The sequence below is a fragment of the Culex quinquefasciatus genome, chromosome 1 (assembly GCF_015732765.1).
Source record: "Culex quinquefasciatus strain JHB chromosome 1, VPISU_Cqui_1.0_pri_paternal, whole genome shotgun sequence".
NCBI classification, from domain to species: domain Eukaryota; kingdom Metazoa; phylum Arthropoda; class Insecta; order Diptera; family Culicidae; genus Culex; species Culex quinquefasciatus.
Genome location: NC_051861.1, coordinates 74646985 through 74663644, shown reverse-complemented (window position 1 = coordinate 74663644; position 16660 = coordinate 74646985). Strand labels below are relative to the sequence as shown.

At 30.9% G+C, this 16660-nt stretch overlaps 1 pseudogene; it reads right to left on the bottom strand.

The window, feature by feature from the left end:
- Positions 1–7159: 7159 nt before the first annotated feature.
- Positions 7160–14812, bottom strand: LOC6046756 (annotated as a pseudogene).
- Positions 14813–16660: the final 1848 nt, after the last annotated feature.

Sequence of the window (16660 nt, the reverse complement as noted above, 5' to 3'; positions counted from 1 at the left end):
GGAAATATTAATCCTTCAAACATTATGCCCCAGCAGCATGCCACAGCTAAACATAAGAACCTGATTGAATTTGGATTTTTGGGCAAAATGTGGTAACGAAGTTGTCACAATTTTGGGTTACTCCACGCTTTATTCCATCATCCACAACCAATTTGGGAAATTAGCCTTCCTGACAAATAATTCCAGCGAATCCCAAATTAATCTGTTCGTAGAACTTTCGCAAATGCATTTAATCTCATATAACACATTTAAAACAGCATGAGAGCTTGTCAAAATTAGCATGAACTCACCGGTGATAATTGGATTTTCCGACGAGTACGCAGTAATTATGCCATCATTTACATTCGCAAATTAAGCTTATTTTAATTTGATCCCTTTCCAATTGGGAGGTCACGTGAGTTAATCGTTTGAATGTTATATAACCACCGTTTAATTCAATTAATTTAAGCAAACATTAAAGTTTATGTGACTCTGCAATATTTCAAATATCATGCATGTCTAATTACATAGCTTTAATTGCAGGAATTTATGGCAAAAAGAAGTTTTAACACACTGAAGTCGTATCAACTGTTTTAATGAGACCACCCGACCCAGCCAACTGACAACGTGTCCTTGAAGTAAACTTAGTCCAGGCGGTAAAGTTTCAACTTTTCTACACGGAACAAAATCCGGTTTGCGGAATCGCAAACTTTGCTTCCGATTTGCTATACCAATCGCAAACCTCCGTTTACACCCGTCAGCAGGAAGCATTGCTTCCAATATCGCAAACGGCGATTTTCGATATCGCAAACGTAACGCCGTAACGCATGCCTGCCAAACGTACGCAGCACGCATCCACTACAATATTTCCTGTTTTGAATTGACCGTTGCTTTTCAAATTTTGAATGGAAATAAGAAGAGGAAGAAAAGGTTTCAATGTTTTTATTTATTTATTCATAATTCAAAACTAAATCAAAGCAATTGTTTGAGTGGTTTACCACGGAATTTCGGTTATTCTGATCTAGTCGTCCTGGATGTCCGCGGGGCAGCAGGTTACTGCTGGGCGTCGGTGCCGCCGTTAGCATGTTACTCGGCGTCGGGGCCACCCGGATAGAGGTGCTGAGACCGGTGCAGCGTGCTCGGGTCGTCGATCTGGCTGATTTCCAGCGTCGCGCAACGAGCTGGCACGTCCCTTGAGCGGATTCGCGTACCGCCAGAAGCCCTGGAGGTTGACCGCCGACCTTCACCTCGAGAATCGACTTGAGCGGAGTGGCCTCAACTAGAAGACCGTCCCCCTAGAACAAGTTCCCAGAATCTCCGCCAGCAGTCGGATCTGTGAAGGTGTTTGCCGAACTCACGGTGCAACTGCGAGCCGTAGACTGCGAAAGAGGACACCAAATTAAATTTCAATATTATCGTTCCTCGACTTTTCTAGAACTAAAAAAAACTCTGAAATTCGAAAAATTGTATTGTAAAAACGGAATCGGGCCCTTTTTAACCTTACAGTTTCAATTCTCAAAAATTCTCCAAAATTATCTAAAATTCTCAAAAAACTTCAAAAATTCTCAAAATTTCTTAAAAATTATCAAAAATTCTCTAAAATCCTCTAATTTTTTCTAAAATCCTCTCAAATTATCTGAAATTCTCTAAAATTCTCTTAAAATTCTCTAAAATTCTCTAAAAAATTTTTTTTCTCTAAAATACTCTAAAATTCTCCAAAATTATCTAAAATTCTCTAAATTTCTCTAAAATTTTCAAAAATTCTCCAAAAATCTCTAAAATTCTCTGAAATTCTCTAAAAATCTATAAAGTTTTCTAAAATTCTCTGAAATTCTCTAAAACTCTCTAACATTCTCTAAAATCCTCTAAAATTAACAAAAATTATTAAAAATACTCTAAAATTATCAAAAATTCTCTAAAATTCTCTTAAACTCTCTAACACTCTCTAAAATTCTCAAAAAATCTCTAAAATTCTCTAAAATTCTCTAAAAATCTATAAAGTTTTCTAAAATTCTCTCAAATTCTCTAAAATTCTCTTAAACTCTCTAAAATTCTCTAAAATTAACAAAAATTATTAAAAATACTCTAAAATTATCAAAAATTCTTAAAAAATCGCTAAATTCTCTAAAATTCTCTAAAAATCACTAAAATTCTCTAAAATTCTCTAAAATTCTCCAAAATTATCTAAAATTCTCTAAATTTCTCTAAAATTTTCAAAAATTCTCCAAAAATCTCTAAAATTTCTCGAAAATTTTCAAAAATTCTCCAAAAATCTCTAAAATTCTCTAAAATTCTCTAAAAATCTATAAAGTTTTCTAAAATTCTCTAAAATTCTCTAAAACTCTCTAACATTCTCTAAAATTATCTAAAATTAACAAAAATTATTAAAGTACTCTAAAATTCTCAAAAAATCTCTAAAATTCTCTAAAATTCTCTAAAAATCTATAAAGTTTTCTAAAATTCTCTAAAATTCTCTAAAAAATCGCTAAATTCTCTAAAATTCTCTTAAAGTTCTCTAAAATTCAATTAAAATTCTCTAAATTTCTCTAGAATTCTCTAAATTTCTCTATTTTTTTTAAAAGTTCTCTAAAATTCAATAAAATTATAAAAAGTTATCTAAAATTCTCTAAAAATCTCCGAAATTCTCTAAAATATTTAAATATTCTCTAAAATTCTCTAAAATTCTCAAAAAATTTCAAAAATTCTCAAAAATTCAAATAAATTATCAAAAATTATCAAAAATTCTAAAAAATTATAAAAAATACTACAAAATTCTCTAAAATTCTTTAAAATTCTCTAAATTTCTCTAAATTTCTCTAAATTTCTCTGAATTTCTCTAAAATTCTCTAAAATCCTCTAAAATTTTCTAAAACTCTCAAAAAACTTCAAAAACTCTCAAAAATTTTCAAAAAATCTTAAAACTTCTCTAAAATTCTCTAAAATTCTCTAAAATTCTCTATAATTCTCTAAAATTCTCTGAGATTCTCTAAAAATATCTAAAATTCTCTAAAATTCTCAAAAATTCTCAAAAATTATAATAAATTATCGAAAATTCTTCAAAAAATTCTAAAATTCTCTAAAATTCTCAAAAAATCTCAAGAATTCTCAAAAACTCTCTAAAATTCTCTAAAATTCTCTAAAATTCTCTAAAATTCTCTAAAATTCTCTAAAATTCTCTAAAATTCTCTAAAATACTCTAAAATTCTCTGAAATTCTCTAAAATTCTAAAATTCTAAAATTCTCTAAAATTCTAAAATTCTGAAATTCTAAAATTCTAAAATTCTAAAATTCTAAAATTCTAAAATTCTAAAATTCTAAAATTCTAAAATTCTAAAATTCTAAATTCTAAAATTTAAAATCTAAAATTCTAAAATTCTAAAATTCTAAAATTCTAAAATTTAAAATTCTAAAATTCTAAAATTTAAAATTCTAAAATCTAAAATCTTGTAATTTAAAATTCTAAAATTCTAAAATTCTAAAATTCTAAAATTCTTTAAAATTCTAAATTCTAAAATCTAAAATTTAAAATTCTAAATCTTAAAATTCTAAAATTTAAAATTCTAAATTTAAAATTTAAAATTCTAAATTCTAAATTCTAAAATTTAAAATTTAAAATTCTAAAATTCTAAAATTCTAAAATTCTAAAATTTAAAATTCTAAAATTTAAAATTTAAAATTTAAAATTTAAAATTCAAAGGTTCTAAATTTTAAAATTAAAATTAAAATTTAAATTCTAATTCTAAAATTCTAAAATTCTAAAATTCTAATTCTAAAATTCAAAATTCTAAAATTTAAAATTCTAAATTCTAAAATTCTAAAATTTAAAATTCTAAAATTCTAAAATTCTAAAATTCTAAAATTCTAAAATCTAAAATTTAAAATTCTAAAATTCTAAATTCTAAAATTCTAAAATTCTAAAATTCTAAAATTTAAAATTCTAAAATTCTAAAATTCTAAAATTCTGAAATTCTAAAATTCTAAAATTTAAAATTCTAAAATTTCTAAAATTCTAAAATTCTAAAATTCTAAAATTCTGTATCTAAAATTCTAAAATTCTAAAATTCTAAAATTCTAAAATTAAATTCTAAAATTCTAAAATTCTAAATTCTAAAATTCTAAAATTCTAAAATTCTAAAATTCTAAAAATTCTAAAATTCTAAATTCAAATTTAAAATTCTAAAATTCTAAAATTCTAAAATTCTAAAATTTAAAATTCTAAAATTCTAAAATTCTAAAATTCTAAAATTCTAAAATTCTAAAATCTAAAATTCTAAAATTCTAAAATTTAAATTCTAAAATTCTGTTCTAAAATTCTAAAATTCTAAATTCTAAAATCTAAAATTTAAAATTCAATCTAAAATTCTAAAATTCTAAAATTCAAAATCTAAAATTCTAAAATTCTAAAATTCTAAAATTCTAAAATTCTAAAATTCTAAATTCTTAAAATTCTAAAATTCTAAATTTAAAATTCTAAAATTCTAAAATTTAAATTCTAAAATTCTAAAATTCTAAAATTCTAAAATTCTAAAATTCTAAAATTCTTCTAAATTCTAAAATTCAAAATTCTAAAATTCTAAAATTCTAAAATTTAAAATTTCTAAAATTCTAAAATTCTAAAATTCTAAAATCTAAAATTCTAAATTCTAAAATTCTAAAATTCTAAAATTCTAAAATTCTAAAATTCTAAAATTCTAAAATTCTAAAATTCTAAAATTCTAAAATTCTAAAATTCTAAAATTCTAAAATTCTAAAATTCTAAAATTCTAAATTCTAAAATTTAAATTCTAAAATTCTAAAATTCTAAAATTCTAAAATTCTAAAATCTAAAATTCTAAAATTCTAAAATTCTAAAATTCTAAAATTTAAAATCTGTAATTCAAAATTCAAAATTTTATTTTAAATTTTTGTATTTTTGTATTTTGTATTTTTGTATTTTTGTATTTTGTATTTTGTATTTTTGTATTTTTGTATTTTTGTATTTTTGTATTTTTGTATTTTTGTATTTTTGTATTTTTGTATTTTTGTATTTTTGTATTTTTGTATTTTTGTATTTTTGTATTTTTGTATTTTTGTATTTTTGTATTTTTGTATTTTTGTATTTTTGTATTTTTGTATTTTTGTATTTTTGTATTTTTGTATTTTTGTATTTTGTATTTTTGTATTTTTGTATTTTTGTATTTTTGTATTTTTGTATTTTTGTATTTTTGTATTTTTGTATTTTGTATTTTTTTGTATTTTTGTATTTTTGTATTTTTGTATTTTTGTATTTTTGTATTTTTGTATTTTTGTATTTTTGTATTTTTGTATTTTGTATTTTTGTATTTTGTATTTTTGTATTTTTGTATTTTTGTATTTTTGTATTTTGTATTTTTGTATTTTTGTATTTTTGTATTTTTGTATTTTTGTATTTTTGTATTTTGTATTTTTGTATTTTTGTATTTTTGTATTTTTGTATTTTGTATTTTTGTATTTTTGTATTTTTGTATTTTTGTATTTTTGTATTTTTGTATTTTTGTATTTTTGTATTTTTGTATTTTTGTATTTTTGTATTTTTGTATTTTTGTATTTTTGTATTTTTGTATTTTTGTATTTTTGTATTTTTGTATTTTTGTATTTTTGTATTTTTGTATTTTTGTATTTTTGTATTTTTGTATTTTTGTATTTTTGTATTTTTATTTTTGTTTTTTTGTTTTTGTTTTATTTTTGTATTTTTGTTTTTGTATTTTTGTATTTTTGTATTTTTGTATTTTTGTATTTTTGTATTTTTGTATTTTTGTATTTTTGTATTTTTGTATTTTTGTATTTTTGTATTTTTGAATTTTTGTATTTTGTATTTTTGTATTTTTGTATTTTTGTATTTTTGTATTTTTGTATTTTTGTATTTTTGTATTTTTGTATTTTTGTATTTTTGTATTTTTGTATTTTTGTATTTTTGTATTTTTGTATTTTTGTATTTTTGTATTTTTGTATTTTTGTATTTTTGTATTTTTGTATTTTTGTATTTTTGTATTTTTGTATTTTTGTATTTTTGTATTTTTTATATTTTTATATTTTTGTATTTTTGCATTTTTGTATTTTTGTATTTTTGTATTTTTGTATTTTTGTATTTTTGTATTTTTGTATTTTTGTATTTTTGTATTTTTGTATTTTTGTATTTTTGTATTTTTGTATTTTTGTATTTTTGTATTTTTGTATTTTTGTATTTTTGTATTTTTGTATTTTTGTATTTTTATTTTTGTATTTTTGTATTTTTGTATTTTTGTATTTTTGTAATTTTTTGTATTTTTGTATTTTTGTATTTTTTGTTTTGTATCTTTGTATTTTGTATTTTTGTATTTTTGTATTTTTGTATTTTTGTATTTTTGTATTTTTGTATTTTTGTATTTTTGTATTTTTGTATTTTTATATTTTTGTATTTTTGTATTTTTGTATTTTTGTATTTTTGTATTTTTGTATTTTTGTATTTTTGTATTTTTGTATTTTTGTATTTTTGTATTTTTGTATTTTTGTATATTTGTATATTTGTATTTTTTTATTTTTGTATTTTTGTATTTGTGTGATTTTGTTTTTTCCTTTTTTCTATTGTATTAATGTTGTATAATTTTTTTCGTTTGTTTGTGTTGTTGTTTTCTTTCTGGTTTCATTGGTGTTTTTGTACTTTGTTTTTTTTTTTCTTGCGAGCCTCTACTATAGGTTGTCGTCGGTGCTGTAGCGTACTCAATGGCTAATACTGTTGAAGTCGTATGGCTGTGGACCTGCACCAACGATGTTCCGGCCAAACTCGAATCGCTTAGCGAGGCACAAAGATACCGGACATCCGTGTCAATCATCGTCGGAAATGTAAAGATGGGGTGGCAATTTCCACCGGCTGGAATTGGAAAGAAGCTTTTGAGTTTTGTTTGAAAGCTTTGTCAAAATTGGACACTAACCTAAGTCTGATTAGTTTCATCCGGACTGAACTATTCAGATCGAAATTTGGAACCGGCATCCCAGTTCTTGAATCACTGTCAGCGTACAATGGCGGAAGAACCACCGAAGAGATTGGTGTAGCTGGTGACCCGGATTTCTAGTTTCGCGACTCCGACGCAATCCTCAAAACAGGCCATCTAGAGCAGCTTAATCGGGACCGGGGCCGGCACAATGCGAACCGGATTTAGGTGCACCAGGACGGTACCGCACTTGCCAAAGACCTTGCAGAGCACGGTGTGGGGCTTGCCGATCTTGTTACCCTAGTAACCACGGCGAACCGGCATGACCGACAGCTTGGCCAGGATAATGGCAGCGCGGATGGCGGTGGCCACTTCCTTGCTGCACTTGACGCCGAGGCAGATGAGGCCGTTGGAGTCACCGATGGCGACGAGCACCTTGAAACGGGTACGCTGACCGGCACGAGTCTACTTTTGGACGGGCATGATCTTCAGCACATTCGTCCTTGAGCGAGCGGCTCAGGATCGGGAGCGAGTACAGGTAGATCTCCTCCAGGGTGCGGATCTTGCCATCGAGCACCAGACGACCCATTCCTTGGAGTCTTCCTTGCCGCGACCACGGCCCCGTTCGCGTCCTCCGCGGCTCGCACCTCGCACCGGCACCACCGCGAGAACCAAATCCTTGAAAATTTGTCCGTTTCGGAACTGTTTCCGACGCAGAATCGTGGGTTTTTATCCGGGAAAATCAAAACGGCGACACTCAACGAAATAAACAAAATAAAAATAGGTTATGTTTGCTGTTAGTTTACTACTTGCGAAAGATGCGAACAGCTGATCCTGACAGCGTAACGCATTGGCTGCGGCGGACTGGGCAAAAAAATGCGCCGCAAACATGGTGTTTGCGATTTTGCAAACTTTTTGCTTCAATATCGAAAACATTTTTTCCAATATCGCAAACATTCTCGATGATTTCGAAAACTTCCAATGTTTTCGAACTCGTCGCAAATATTTTTCGGATCCAACGACCAGATTTTGTTCCGTGTAAAGGCACACGACATGCGAAGCTTTCGGAAGGTGGTGCTGGATGAAAAAGAAAACATTCTAGCCACAAGAACGTCTGATGGGGGTGGTTAAGGAGAAACACAAACTTAATTCTTCTATGGATTTGCTAAATTCTCTGGTATATGATAAGAAATTTCGGAGCGGTTGGTTTAACGGAGCACATCAACCAGAGTCTGGATACTGACATTTTTGTCACAAATATTTGAGTATATTCTGAACAACAGCAACTTTAAAAAAGATATTTGCCTGAAAAGATATTTACAATAAACTAAGAAAATTATATAAATTGAACTGTTTCAATGCTGTATTTGATAACAAGACCACTATCACGATGTATAATGTATCCTAAAATGTTAACTTGAACGTGTGCTTTTTCACTACACAGCAAAAAAAAGTTGAATTTTGGAAGGTTTGTAAATTTGGTAGGATGAATATTCCCTCTTTTTTGAATAATCTTACATAAAATGTTTAAAAATTTGAACCTAATAAATATTCATCAAAAACTGATGAATATTACTCAATTCCTGATGTAATATTAAACATTTTTTCGACACAAAATCTGTAACAATTTCTTGATGAATAGTAACATCATTTTTTTTCTGTGTATGTACAGTGCCACAGTGGGCAAAAACGGATCTTTTGATGCAGTCAGTTTCGGCCTGTCAAAAGTATCATTTTTAATGTAAAAAATTACGAGAAATCAATTGGTGGTACTCTAATTAGTGGCAAATGATGGGAAGTGGTCCATTTTACCCCATTTTGCCTTTTTAAGGGTGTTTTTCTTGAATATCTTCAACTGCCGTAGTTTGCCGCACTTCTAATGTATCTTATTTTAAGCAAAAAATCACGAGAATAGATGTATGACACTCTCAAAAGTGGCAAATGACGGCAAGAGCCCATTTTTCCCCAGTTACCCCATTTTATGTGTTTTTCGTCAATATCTTCCATTGCCGTTGTTTTTACACTTTGAAAGTATACTATTTTATGTAAAAAATCACGAGAAATCGATTGGTGCCACTTTCTTTGATGGCAAATGACGGCAAGGGCCCATTTCACCCCATTTTATCCATTTCTAATGTGTTTAAAATAACATTTATTTAAAGTTTTTAAAACCACGTCAATTCAAGATATTCAAAAAACATAAAATGGGGTAAATGGGTCATTTGCCGCTTATGAGAACACCACCATCCGATTTCTCATGATTTTCTACATAAAATTACATACGTTGAAACTGTAAGAAATAATATAATTTCAAGATATTTACGAAAAACAAATTAAAAGGGGTTAAATGGGACAAAATGAGCCCTTGCCGTCATTTGCCACCAATGAGAGTGTCACCAATCGATTTCTCGTGATTTTTTACATGAAATAGTATACTTCCAAAGTATAAAAACAACGGCAGTTAAAGATATTGACAAAAAACAAATAAAATGGGGTACTGGGGCAAAATAGGCCCTTGATGTCATTTGCCGCCAATGAAAATGCCGCATACTTTAAACTGTAGGAAACTACAGTAATTCAAGATATTAACGAAAAACACATAAATAAGGGGTAAATGGGGCAAAATGGACCCTTGCCGTCATTTGCCGCTATTGAGAGTACCACCAATCGATTTCTCGTGATTTTTTTACTTAGAATAAGATACTTTTGAAATGCGGCAAACAACGGCAGTTAAAGATATTCGTGAAAAACACCCTAACAAAGGTAAAATGGGGTGAAATGGAACACTCTCCGTCATTTGCCGCTAATTAGAGTACCACCAGTCGATTCCTCATATTTTTTTTACATTGAAAATGATACTTTTGTCAGGCAGAAACTGACGGCATCAAAAGATCCGTTTTTCACCCGTTTTTGCCCACTGTATAGAGCGTCCAATTTCCCGTACCGGGAAAAAAATTCCCGGGAATTCCCGAGATTTCCCGAAAATAAATATTTCCCGTTTCTCGGGAAATTTGTATATTTCCCGGGAATTCCCGAAATTTAAGCGAAAGTACACATTTGCTATACTTTTTGGAACCATTTTTTTAAGATGGTCAGAAAAAATAAATGAAGATGATTTTGTTCAATTAAATTTATTTTATAGCTCATATCGACGTCGTCGTGCTATCTTGTCGCACCCGCCATTTCGACGTTCCGAGAAAAACGCGTTTTAATGTTTGACCTTGAATATACAAAAACGAGAGCACGCAATGTAAACAATAACAAACACGTTTTGTTTGGCTGACCATTCTGTGCATTGTCCCAAAGTTTGGTTGAAGTTGGATGCTGGAGTCCCGAGTTATAATTACAAATGTTTACGGTAGTCTAGCTTGTAGGGTAGGGTAGTCATCAATGAGACACTTTTGGTTTTCAACTTTCAACGATTTTTCTATTTTTTTCATCAGCATGTTTAAATGAGCTTGTTGTTGCATTTTCTTTCTTTTAATGTGTTCTAACATTGACCAAAATATGAGATCGATCTGACGTCTACAGCCAGAGTTATTCAACTGTCTCATTGTAGACGCATTTGGCAGGAACAATGAGACAGCTGGGGAACAATGAGACACTCTTCAAAAATCAATACTTTTTTAGTAAAACATCATGTTTTTATATTGTTTCATTGCAGGAGACTTGCTTTGAACATTTTCAAACAATTTTGTCAACATGAAACTTTAATTAACAGAAGTTATACTAAAAAGTATTTAAATTTTGCAAAATCCATATATTTTACGAAATAACTTTATATTTTTGGTTAAATGAAGTTCAAACTCAATAAATATGCCAAAAATCACTTCCAATTCATGTTTTGAAAGATTTCCATAGATTTTGAAAAGTTTATTGAAGAAAAATCAAAGTGTCTCATTGTTACCCATGGGCCGAAAAGAGTGGGGAACAATGAGACAGCCCTGGATTCTGGGTATATTCTAATTTTTGGTCAAACCTAATAAAAGGACATTGTAGCCCAACTCATGCCCTTTAAAATGACGAAAGAAATTTGGAGAAATATTAGTTTTTAAGTTAATGGTAGCCTATGAGCGAAAATTTAATTTTTAGTCAAAATTTACTTTTACACCCCAGAATCAAACATGTATGAATAACTTCGCAAGGGAGCATCCATAACCAAAGTCACTTTTATGGCAGACGTGTATTTAGTAGACACGCCTTTCCCCCAAATATGAGCCAGATTGGTTGAAAGTGCGTCTTGTGAGAGCCATTTTATCATTGTTCCCCGTGTCTCATTGATGACTACTCTACCCTACGTGCGACAAACGCATCCTGACTTTCCTGGCCTGAAATCCCTTTGGCCTTTTGTCGCACTTACATCAATTTTCATGGAGTGACAAGATAGCACGACAAGATTCAAAATACTTTCATATATAAAGTGACAAAAATGCACGGAGTTTTTTCGGTTTTTGTTGAATATCTCAGGATTGAAATCGAATTTTGGGGATCTGTGACGGTCAAAAGGTGAGGCATTGTGAGCTGCACAATATGGCGTTCTTAACTCAATTTGGCCCAAAATGCACGTACGACAAGTTAGCACGATGGCGACGATATACAATTAATGAGATTATCAGACACTTTGATATCTGATAATATTAATTTTGAAGCTACGGGAAGATTAAGAAAGCATTTTCAAGAATATTTGGAGTAATTTCATATATTAAATTGAGAATTTTTACGTTTTTGTTTACCATGATCTAATGACTTGAAAATCAAATTGGTATCCTAACATTTTTAAAATAGTTTTGTGGAAGAAGAATTATTTCAATTCGTTAAATACCTGGTATACAAGAAATTAAAATATATAGTAAAAGAAAAAATATTGAGTTGTTTGAAGTAAAACAAACAAGAGAAGTTTGATTATTGCTTTGCCACTTTGTCCAAGAACTGAAACCAATATGACTTTTTTAGAAAAGTTTTTATCATGAAAAACATAATTTCTGCATGTTTTTTTCCAACTTTTTGTATCAAACCACGCTCTTTTTTACTGATCACAGAGGCAAGAAAATAATTTGTATGATTGTGAAGTATGGAATTATTTTAGGGGAAATTCTCGTAGGTTTCGCAGGTTAAGCACTCGCTCCTAACTCCATCCAATTTGGTATTTTTTCTATTTAAACAACTAATTTTGCAAAACTTTTAAAAGTAACTTGCATGCTCACTTCTTATTGAGCTATTTATCACTCTATTTCAGTTGAAATCGCCTTCAATGAGTTGTAATTGAACGTCAAAGTGCTGACCTGCCAACATAAGAGGTACGACGGAATTAGATGCTGTTCCACTACTCACTGTCTAATTACCTTAATAAAAAAATAAATGACATTATTTTTTGATTTATTGTACTATTGGAGCTTATAAAATAAGATAAAGATAACATTTTGTTGCAGTTTTATGATTTTTTACATGCAGTTAAGCTGTTAATTGATCTTCACACTTATTTTAGCCTTTCAGTCGCTGTTCTAAACAACTTAGTTGCAGCAGAACCAAGATCAAATCAATAAATTTAAATATCCCGGGAATTCCCGGGATTTCCCGGGAAATTGGTTGAAAATTTACCGTTTCCCGGGAAATTTGTAACCCCGGAAAATTGGACGCTCTACCACTGTGCAGTGGTCCGAAACTGAAATCTAGCGTGACAAAATTGATAGCGGCCACTCGTTAAGATTTAGAGCTTTGATGTCTTCAGGACAAATGATCAGGGTCAATAGGACATCTTTCGGTATGGTAGTCCAAATTTGAGGGTGGTTCAGAATTTTTATTTTGGCGAGATAACGAGATTATTTCCGAATGTTACATCATTTATGATGTAACACTTTTGCACGTCATTAAACATTGAAATTTAAATGCAATTTGATTTAAATTTGCAACAAATTATACGCAAAAACATGATTTCACGTGTGATTCAACCGTTTACGTTGAATCTCAAGTTTACATCAACTGAATTTACATGTGTTTCATTTTTTCCGTGTTGAGTAAATTCAAATATTTTTTTCTGTGTACGGAACATCATTCTGAGCAACTTTGCTCAAGAGCACAACGCTCTATCTTCAAACGGAATGTTTCTAGAGCCATTTTTGTAATTAAGGTTGAGTTGTTTATGAAAAAATGAGTTTTTTTTTTAATTTATTAACTCAGGCTTATGTCGTAGCGAGTTGGTGTCTTGTTGACATTTGTAGAACTTATCAAAACACACACTTATCTTCCAATAGAGAGTGAAAATCGGACCTTTTAACATTCCAACACCCAAGGCTCCAAAAAAGTTGAAACGGTAACTTCAACTCGCTGGTTCTCGGGCCTAACTCAACCAATCAAGATGATTCTTCTTTCCAGTGATTTGTTAGAATGTCTAGATAATTCTAGAACTTTGCAGAACTTAATTTGATCAAATCTGTAATTTTTGCGATCAAAAATATCGTTCCAATTTTTTTTTTCGCGTGTAAAAAAAAATTCGCCAAAAATTCCGCGGAGGTAGTCTTTTTAAAAAAGGTGGGACGATGTTTTCGGTCGCAGAAATTACAGATTTGATCAAATTAAGTTCTGCAAAGTTCTAGAATCATCTAGACATCCTAACAAATCACTTGATTGGTTGAGTTAGGCCCGAGAACCAGCGAGTTGAAGTTATCGTTCCACCTTTTTTGGGAGGCTTGGGCGTCCGTGTAAGTTGGACATTAGAGTGTAACAAAAATGACTTTTTGGCGGGCATTCAAGGGTTTGTTCCGGTGGGCATACTAAGCCCAAATCCAAAATATGAGCTTGATTGGACGTAACAGGAGCTGGCGCTCCGGCCTTCAATTTTAAATGGGATTTAACCCGTAAAAAAAGATTTTTTCAAAAATGTCACTTTTTGAGGCATTTTGGCCACTGAAGCGTTTATTTTCAACATTATTGGCGTGTAGGCCAGATCCTTGCGCATCTTTTAGTATATATAACATTGAAATTTGGAGCACTCTAGAGCTCGGTACAGACCTTCAAAGTTTGGCATTTTTTCGAAAAATCGGCCCCGGCAAAATCAAATGGCGTCTAGGGCGTCGCGAGGCGCGACGCATATCTTTTTTGCCGGGACCGATTTTTCGAAAAAATGCCAAACTTTGAAGGTCTGTACCAAGCTCCAGGGTACTCCAAATTTCAATGTTATATATACCAAAAGATGAGCAAGGATCTGGCCTACACGCCAATGATGTTGAAAATAAACGCTTCAGTGGCAAAAATGCCTCAAAAAGTGACATTTTTGAAAAAATCTTTTTTTACGGGTTAAATCCCATTTAAAATTGAAGGCCGGAGCGCCAGCTCCTGTTACGTCAATCAAGCTCATATTTTGATTTGGGCTTAGTATGCCCACCGGAACAAACCCTTGAATGCCCGCCAAAAGTCATTTTTGTTACATCCTATTGGACATGCGTTGGGCGTTCCAGTGTTAAACAAAAGTTAAAGCCAAAATACGACGAAAAAGACGCCATTTTGAAATGGGAATAACTTAAATAGGGGGTTGAGTTTGACCTCGTTCTTAGAAGCATCTGAAAGTACACATTCTACATATTGCTACATACATTTGCTGAAAATATCTCGGAGGTCTTTTTTCTCAATTTGAAAATAAGCATTTTTTAATCGTTTTTTGTTCATAACATTTAATACAATTGATCAAAATTCGATTTACAAGAATAAAAAGGTTCATTTTGACAAGCTCTACAATTGTCTAGAAGGGCTCAAAAATGTACAAAATATGGTGGTTGTAAAAGAAGAAACAAGTTGTAGCTGAAATATTTCAGGAACAAATATAATTATTTTATTTTAAGCTATGTAATGAATTTTGAATCATTGGCGATGAGTCAAAGTAAAACTATATCATAAGCACTCACATGCATTATTCATGTTTGCCATGACGCATGCATTATCATTATACACGTACATAGCAAAACAATCGATGGTTAATTTTCCCTAACGAATACTTATCAAAGGTGGTGAATTTTTCATAAAAAAAATTTCAAATTCGTCCATATTTTATCAGAAGCTACTTCAGCATATCTGACTTGTTTGATTTATTTTAGTCTTTTTAATTATTTGATTATTTTCTGTTTTTTTTTTAATCAAGAATGTTATCCCAGCTCTAACTATCATAACCACTAATTATATCACATCGCTTAAACTTGTCAACCTCCCCTTCCAAATGACGCAACATCCTCAGGTCAAGGCCAATTTCGACGAGCTAGTCGAGCAAAAAAAAAGGACGCTCCCATTAAGGCGTGCGTCGTTAGGCAAATGATTTGGCAGTTTCGCACTTTATAGTTAAAATGGTTTGTGTTTTTCTCATTAGTAATAAAGGTAAAAATTTACGATGCTTCTTCTAGTGCAGACATTCACTTGAGCAGGTGAGTAATTATGCTGATGAATATGAGCTGTCTCGCGAGGCGCGTTTTTATTCGAGATTGCATTAGTCGCATCTTAAGGTGGGAGGGGACCTGCAAATTCCTTCTACTAGGACTAGCATTTTAAAGACTTTTGCACAAATTGCATTTCGTCGTGCAATTGATCTTAACGAAACAAAAATTAAAACCATCATTCTTCGTGATTTGAAACTTAATGGCAACATGATTTCTTACAACAAGGCACTAGAAAAGCTTGAAACAAGGTGAATGCCCGCGGTCATAACAAAATGGGCACGTTATCTGGGTCATAAAGGTAAAATTATCTAACATGAACTACCTGAACTCAGTCATCGAATGCTTTCTTGAATGGACGAACTTTTCCTTGACTTTTAGCCAAGAGATTAGCGCAACACATAGCGGTGAATGTGCCTTGTGGAAAGTTGAGGTCACAAAACTGGGTGAGCTCCTAACAGTACAAATTAAAATTGGAGCTGATTATTTCAGCAGTGGATTTAAAAAATACTATTGGTTGGAATACAGAAAGCATAAAACGTCAATGCTTATAAAAACGCAAGAAGTTGGCCAAATTGACGGTGGCAAAATGGCTATAATGCTTTGAAAACGGAGAAAACTGAAAAAGTTACTTTCCTCGTGAAAGTTATTAAATTGTTTGAATATATGCTATAGATTATGTGTATTTACTAGATTGGTTAAAATTTCTGTATTGTATGGGTGGCACAGTTAATCTCAAATATGAGCTACTTTTTCTAATCGATTTTGTATGAATACAAAAAACAAGTTACCGTAAACTGGGGTCAATCGGGACACATGGGGCGAATTGGGACAGCAGTTTTAACCATGTTGGAGAACAATATTTTGATTTTTCTGGTTGGTTTCGGTTAGAACAGACTCAGGCCAACAAAATGTGTACATCCATTTCCAAATTTAAAAGCTTTAAGTGCTCTAAAAACTGCTGTCCCTATTCAGACTGTAGTCCCGATTCACCCCAGATTACGGTAATAACTTTCGAATCTCTCGGACCCCCCGATGTAAGGACGACTTCCACGAATCGTGACAAGCTAATTGATTCCAATCAAAGCTCCAAAATCGAGAAATAATTTAGATTAATGATATGACCGTTGACAGCAGCACCGTTCTGTCCAAGCCGCCACCCAAGGCCTTCATCGAAATCTTGGGATTAGATTTCAAGGCTCACGGGCACAAGCATAGCGGCTGCTGCTGCTGCAACCAAGAGCCATTGATGGGATTCGCATCGATCGAATCTCAAAACAAAACAAAAGTCAAGTCCAAGTGTCAATCAAGTTGCCATCGGCCGAAAATTAATTA